This window comes from Musca vetustissima, unplaced genomic scaffold (genome assembly GCF_032173495.1).
Source record: "Musca vetustissima isolate MV318-11 ecotype Yass unplaced genomic scaffold, APGP_CSIRO_Mvet_v1 utg9089, whole genome shotgun sequence".
Lineage (NCBI taxonomy): Eukaryota > Metazoa > Arthropoda > Insecta > Diptera > Muscidae > Musca > Musca vetustissima.
Genome location: NW_026880574.1, coordinates 270,466 through 278,704, shown reverse-complemented (window position 1 = coordinate 278,704; position 8,239 = coordinate 270,466). Strand labels below are relative to the sequence as shown.

Genomic DNA, 8,239 nt, shown 5'->3' with positions numbered 1-8,239 from the left:
GCACCCCATTATCTTTACGAAGTCTAGATTTGGTCCACTCTTTCTGGTACCTCCCCCACGAATGGTCAAAATTTTCACTATATATTAATGCAATATCAGGCGAATGGAATGTCATATTTTAACCAAACTTTGCACAACCTATTATCTTTACTAAGCCTATATCTAATCCGAAGATGGGACCCAGTAGTATACTCCTTCCCGGTATCTCCCTCACAAATGGTCAATATTTTATAAAATTTTATCAACATTAAATCCGAAACCTCTTTGATAAAAACATATTTCTTATATAAAGCTTAATAAAATATGTGTGTATTTCCGAAGATCTTCGCAAACTACAGGCTAGGGGTATATATCTGTCGGCAACACCGACTGACACTTTTTTACTTGTTGTTGGGTGCATTCAATTGTGTGTTACTGGGTGTTTAAAATGAAAGTGAACAAAGAGAAAATTCGGTACATTTTATAGTTTTTCTATGACAAAGGTGAAAATGTAAGTCAAGCGGCTAAAATTGTGAATGGTGTTTATGGTTCCGATACTTTAACAGCCAATTATGTGCAATTTTGCTTTCGTAGATTACGTTCAGGAATTTTTGAAGTTAAAGATGCACCTTGCACAGTTGGGCCGGTCGTCGAAAATGTCGATAAAATCGGAGAAATTATCGATGTTGCATTAAAACTGTTTCAAACCGTTTACAATTGACCAGAAACGGCCAGAATTGGCCATCAGGCTATGTCGGGAGGTTTTAATGTTTTAATGATAAAAAAAATGGTATCTAGGGGGAATTGTGAAAATCGACTACTAGTTTTTTTTTGCATTATATATATATATATATATACAGGGTGAGATAAAAAAACTGCAACCAATTTAAGACTGCTGTCATTTCTAAGCCACGCTTCCGACAGCTGTTAAAATTATTCCAGTGACAGTTCATTACATTGTTTGCAAGCGTACACAAGCATATTGTTGGAATTTTCCAGAAAAAAAAACTTGACCGAAAGTGGTGAACTGCCGAATTTGGCTTTCTCCGATGAGAAAACTTTCGTTGTCCAGCAGTTTGTAAACAAACTAAATTATCGTGTTTACTTCCCATAGACGTAGGCGGTTGGCCACCAGAACTCAAGCGCCGGTCATGGTGATGGTGTGAGCCGCTCTCCGCTCGTATTAATCGACCCTGGCATCAGAATAATCACCGAATATTATCGCGAAAACATTCTGGATGGTGTATTAAAGCCTTGGGCACACAAACATTTCGGCCGCAGACCTTGGACATTCCAACAGGACTCAGCCCATCGCATGCGCCATCCAAGAATGCTTACAAAATGAGGTTCCTCGCTTCATTTCGAGCGCACAGTGGCCACCAAAATCTCCGGATACCAATCCGTTGGACTATTGTGTCTGGAGTATTTTGGAAAGCAAGGTTGGCACTAAATAATACCAATTTTCCAGAAAAATGTCTTGACCGAAAGTGGTGAACTGCCGAATTTGGCTTTCTCCGATGAGAAAACTTTCGTTGTCCAGCAGTTTGTAAACAAAAAAAATTATCGTGTTTACTTGCCAAAGAGGTAGGCGGTTGGCCACCAGAACTCAAGCGCCGGTCATGGTGATGGTGTGAGCCGCTCTCCGCTCGTATTTTGGCATCAGAATAAACACCGATTATTATCGCGAAAATATTCTGGAGGGTGTATTAGAGACTTGGGCAGACAAACATTTTGGCCGCAGACCTTGGACATTCCAACAGGACTCATACCATCGCATGCACCATCCAAGAATGCTTACAAAATGAGGTTCCTCGCTTAATTTCGAGCGCACAAAATCTCCGGATACCAATCCGTTGGACTATTGTGTCTGGAGTATTTTGGAAAGCAAGGTTGGCACTAAAAATACCAAAGTGTCGGTCACCTCAAGCAAACGCTTCGCCGGGAATGGGCCAAAATACCGTAGAGCAGCATTCGGGCAGCGTGTAACGGTTTCATTCGCATTTTGAAGGCCATAATTCGTGCCAAAGGTGACCAATTCGAATAAATCTAAACTTATTCTAAAATTTGATGCTATTTCCGAAATTTTTTGCTTTCATTCAATAAAATTAAAAAAAAAATGTAAAAAATATGGCTTTTGACTTTGTAGCCTTGTTTTTATCTCACCCTGTATATTAGCAACAGCATCACCATCCACCACTATCATTAATTTGCGATTTCTGAACAAAATCCAACAAATTTTGAATGCTAAACATAAATGTTTGTGGTTTAGTTGTTAGTGGTCAGTATTTTACTTTTTTGTGGTTACAACACATTTACAATGAATTTCAGTGAGGTGGTGTTGGCTGGGCTGATACAGCATCTCTTTTTCCGAGAATTATTAAACAATAAATTCGTATTTCCAGTTGAAGCCAAATACTCACAACAACCCCCCATTATACCTAATGTGCCAGAGACTATTAGATTGTTAGGTTTTTAGTAATTTTTACTTTGCTTCGGGGTCAACATTTCAAAACCAATAAAAAATGGTATTTAGATCTGGAATGTAATTGCAACAAATTAAATGCTCAGAATTTACCATACCACAAAAGTAATAGAGAAATATTTGGCTGTGGTTTTATTCTTTGTAGAACAAGAATAAAATAATAGGATTATTGATTGTAAAGAAAAAAAGGAAAACAATTTTCTCATTCAACAAATTTCAAAGGTATTCAATGAAAATTTGTAAAGAGAGAGGTGGTCAGACTGTAAATACAAAATAACTTTTGAATCTCTTGAGAAATTGAAATTGTAATGAATTTTTATTTTCATATCTGTTGGTGTCTGTCTGCCTGTCATTTTATTGATTTTCGTATAAAGTGTGCCCCATATCCTAAAGCCTTTGCCATCTTGGGTGTAATCGAATTTCTAATGATGATTTTATTTTCAATTTTGTTATGTCTTAAATGACACACACACTCCTATTTTCATTATTACCAAATGGATATGTTACAACGCACGTCCTCAGGTGTTTATATGCATATCAAGCATATCGATTACTAAAAACAAAAGCGACATATGTGAAAGGTTAATTCAATGGTTAGTATTGTTGGGAATTGGTGTCAGCTTCTTTGGCAGCCACATACAGAGATTATTTGATACAAAATTAATTTAATGAAAAACATATTGGTCGCATTGTAAATATTTTAAATCTAAATGCAGATTAGAAAAAGTAAGAATGATTCTCTTTAGACAATTTGAGAGGAACCTCCATCGGCCAGCTAAAGGAATCTCTATATATCTCTATACCATCTAAAGGGCCATTGAGTAGTTATAGACTCAAAGCTAAGCGCCATAGACGAACTTGAGGAGTTTTTATAGATAAGTATTTGGAATCTTACTGAAACTTTCTACAACTCGCCTATAAAGAATCTCTGGTCAGACTACAACGTATATATAGTCTACAAAGAATCTCTTTAACCTTGGACAGACTTCATCACGAGTCGTCCATATGTGTAAATAATTCCTTAAGGTCATTAAGAGATCTTTGGTGCGACTTCCACCAGAAAGTATATGAGGACTCAATTTATTAATAATGTCTCCTTGGTCAGCCAATAGGTCGCCTATCTAGCCACATTTGCCCTTCATAAAGCCTTATTGATCGGTGTTCAGGTCGGTTATATAGTCTCTTTGGCTCTTTATCCTATCTATAAAGACTCACTGGTCTTCAGCACATCTATAAAAGCCCCATAGTATGTGTAGATTTTTATACCCTCGAAATGTGCACCAGAAACCCCATACCCCCAGGTCTGATAAAAAAAATATTTTTATTTTAATTCTTTTTATTCAAAAAGTATTTTTTTATTCATCAATAATTAGTTTATCTCCTTCAAATTGATCCCCATTTTCGGTATAGCCAACATCTGCTGTTTCAATTTTTATTTAATAAACTCAATCGTAGCAAAACATTTTTCTTTTATTAGTGTCTTCAGTTTTGGGTATAGGAAAAAGTCATTTGGGACCAAGTGAAGTATATACGGTAATGAGACATTTTTTGTAGTCAAAAATTCACGCACTGTCCTCGATTATGGTGCAACATCCATAATTGGGTATTCAACAATTTTGTGCGTTTCCCACAAATTGTTTCGCCCAAAACGGCGTATAACTTGAAGGTGGTATTTCTTATTGATCGTACGATCTTGTGGCAAGTAGCCATACTACCATGATTCTTTACTAGTTATGATATTTTTCAGGTTATCTGGATCGTGCTAGACGATTTTCAGCATCTGCTTGAACTCCTTCCTTAAACCGATCATACCACAATGGAACTTGTGTCCTACTCGACCTAACATCGAACATATGTAAATCACGAAATATTAAAATAACGATGATGTTTTTGATCAGAATTATTCGTAAGATCCTAATGTAGTGAAACTATTATATTTCTCCATATACAGTGGAAATTGCCTATAACGATGGTAAAGGGACCATTAATATTGATCGCAAAAGTCATTCTCGGTTTCCAAAAATCTATTTTTTTATTATTATTTAATTTGAACCTATAACTTCTCAAGAAAGTCTCTTTAAAATTTGAAGTGATTTTTTTTTTAATTCCATTTTTCTCGAAACACAGTTTTTACGATTGGCAGACACTATAACTCAGAGACTATTAATACAATCGACCGTGTTGAGGATCTGGAAAGATCATTTTGTAAAGCTTCTGGTATTAAATAGTGACGGTGAAGAAGATACCCCAGAACCCATAAGAGATGACTGTATAGCATGTATACTACCTAGCCAAGAATAGAATAGCAATCAATCGGCTGAAGAATAATTAAGCAGCAGGATCATTGACCAGTTGAGTACAATTTGTCTAGAGGAATGCATGCCCAACAATTTGAACCTCAGTATCCTGTGTCCCGTACACAAAAAAGCAGACAAGACGATATGTGCCAACTATGGAGGAATAAGTAGTTAGCAGCACCTGATTAAAGCATCTCGATATACACAAGGACACCTGGATCTCTCCTGATCAAGCAACGAGAAATCAAATTGATCATGTTGTGATAGACGTAAGGCATTCATCCAGTGTATTAGACTTTCGATCGATCCGAGGAGCGAATATCGATTCGGACCACTACCTTGGAGCAGCCATGGTTCACACTCGTCTTAATATTGCAGCAAATGTGCGATCTAACACAACACGGAAAATCGACGTCGAAAAGCTGCAAACACAACAGGTATCCAAGGCCTATTTAGCTCAACTTACCCATCTGCTTGAAGAAAGCACTTCTTGTCCCGATAATAGTATAAAAGCACAATGGCAAAGAATTGCCCACTCCCTTCAAACTGCAGCAAAAACAACACTTGGGTGAAGAAAGCACTTCTTGTCCCGATAATAGTATAAAAGCACAATGGCAAAGAATTGCCCACTCCCATCAAACTGCAGCAAAAACAACACTTGGGTACCAAGTAATGCTACTGATGTGAAAAACGCAGCGTACAAGGCAACCCTGTAGACAGTAGCAACACGTAACGTAATGGAGAACTATCTGGAGAAAAGGAGAGAGTAGAAACGTTTTTTTTTTCAGAAAAAAGAAGAAAAAACAAGAAATACGTGAGCGTGAGCAAATCGAGATGTACAGGAGTCAGAAGGAAGTCCGAAAAGATTACCAACGAGTAAAACGCCAAACCGAAGGCTTTGGTGCAGGCACATCCTCCTGTAGAAATGAAGAAGGAAACCTGGTGACAGATACAGACAGCGTGTTGAGCATCTGGAGGCAGCATTTTGAAAAGCTTCTGGTATCAAATAGTGGCGCTGAAGAAAATACCCCAGAACCAATAAGAGATGATGGTATAGAGTGTATACCACATAGCCAAGATGAGGTCATAAAAGCAATTAATCGGCTCAAGAACAACAAAGCAGCAGGAGCTGATGGGTTACCAGCCGAACTATACAAGACTGGTGGCCAGATGCTGTTCAGGAGCATGCACCAGCTGATTAGTACAATTTGGCTAGATGTATGCATGCCCAATGATTGGAACCTCAGCATCCTGTGTCCCGTGCACAAAACAGGAGACAAGACGATATGTGCCAACTATAGAGGAATAAATCTCCTTTCCATCGCATATAAAGTGCTATCCAGTGTGCTGTGTGAACGATTGAAGCCATTGGTCAATGACATTATTGGACCATACCAATGCGGCTTCAGACCTGGCAAATCCACCATTGACCAGATTTTCACTCTGCGCAAAATCCTGGAAAAGACCCACGAAAAACACATCGACACATACCACCTATTTGTCGACTATAAAGCCGCATTCGACAGCCCTATCCGTTCAGAGGTGTTTAATGCCATGTCTGTGTTCGGCATTTCTGCAAAATCAATACGGCTATGATGGATTACTTTGAGTGACGCAATGTTAGCAATTAAAGTCGGAAGGGACCTCTCGGAGCTCTTTACTACCGAACGAGGATTCAGACAAGGTGACAGTTTGTCGTGGGACCTTTTTAACATCCTGCTGGAAAAAAGGTCATACAGGAGACAAAGGTGAACAGAAATGGCACCAAACAACACATGTTACTCTCCTACGCCGATGACATCGACATAATGGTCGATTGGAAGCGGTAACAGCTACCTTTGAACACATTGAGAAGGGATCTGGCAATAAATGGCGAGAAGACCAAGCTGATGGTATCAACGCATAAGACGTCCAGTAGACTCGGATCAACTTTGGAACTTGAGAACTACAGCTTCGAGGTAGTCAAAGATTTTTTTATACCTTGGTACCGCTATAAATAAAACTAATGACATCGGTTTTGAAATTCGAAGGAGAATATTGTTAACCAACAGATTCTACTATTGTCTAAAAAAGCAATTCAGAACGCTGATACTACCCGTGATGTTGTATGGATCTGAAGCATGAGTACTTGCGCAATCAGATAAGACAGCTCTTGGGGTGTTTGAGAGAAAAATTCTCCTGCAGATCTGTGGGCCGATCTGCGTTCACGGTGAATATCGCCGTGAGTTGTACCATCTATTCTCGAACATCGGCAATGTCAGACGTATCGAATTGCCGTGACTACGTTGGCTAGGCCATCTTGTGTGAATGGATGGAGTGGAAAACAACATTGCCGAACATGGTCTTTCAAATTGGAAGAGCTGCGTGCAAGACCGACGCGCCTGGAAATATTTTTTAAGCTCGGCTTATGGAGCAAAGATATGTAATTCTCAAAAGAAAAAACTGTCCCCTTTTTTGTGCAAATATTCGAGTAAAGTCAATAATCCTAATTCATACCAGTGACAGGTATGTATGCGTTACAATTTTGAGATTCGAATTTTCCACTGATCGCCAATCATGTTCGCCGTCGAATAAACATGGATGCTCACTACAGAATAAACATGGATAAATGAACCGCGAAAATTACTCATAATCTTAATCAGAATAAAGTATTACCTCGATTTAGCCTTATCCCTTTGGTGATAGAGATCGCAATTGTTACATTTGGATTTTCTCTATAGTAAGACTTCAAGTTCTACAGCTGAAAAATCTCCTTTAATCTGTCTAATAAGACGTCCATTTATCTGGTAGTTGTTTTTCGAATAGTTTTTTTTTTTTTTGTATTCAGCTCCACATTTCCCAATCGCATTCATTCTGCGTAATGGTATAATAAAGATATGTGCCTGGCTTTTAGAACATGTTCCGTAAATGTATAGACTGCTCCGCAAATGTACATGAAAACACACAAATGTGCTCTCTGTAAAATATATACCGGTAAGGTTAACGAAGGAAATCCATGAATTTGTAAGGACCGCTTAAAAATCTATTGTTATGAAGAGTTATGAAGACAGAGGATTTTTTGTTTCCATAGTGTGACCCCTGAAATTCTCATGTCTCTCAATTCCTCCCTTGCTGTTGTTGCTCTATCTGTTAGTTCATAATTTCTCAGGAGATACATACATACATAACGATATGCCTGTATCTGAATACCAAATTCATATATCGATGGGTGATATGAATGACCCCTCAAAAGTCGGAGCAATGTGTGCACCAGATATGTACAACGATTGTACGAGTATTGTTTTGGTTTCCTATGGTATGTATGATGCACATGAGTGTATGGGTGGTAGTAAACAACAAGACCAACAAAATTCAATTTTCCTTGTTAAATTTCCCTTTTCGAAATGAAAAGTTTTGTGTATGTATGAGTGTGTGTGTGTGTTTGATGTTTTTTCTATCAAATAATGCCCCTGAGACGCATTTTGGCTACCACCAATGATTC

At 38.2% G+C, this 8,239-nt stretch overlaps 1 long non-coding RNA gene across 1 annotated transcript; it reads left to right on the top strand.

Moving 5' to 3' along the window:
* Positions 1–1,292: 1,292 nt before the first annotated feature.
* Positions 1,293–2,105, top strand: LOC133326257 (uncharacterized). The gene is made up of 2 exons (XR_009754183.1): positions 1,293–1,418; positions 1,869–2,105. It is a non-coding gene; the product is annotated as an uncharacterized LOC133326257 (long non-coding RNA).
* Positions 2,106–8,239: the final 6,134 nt, after the last annotated feature.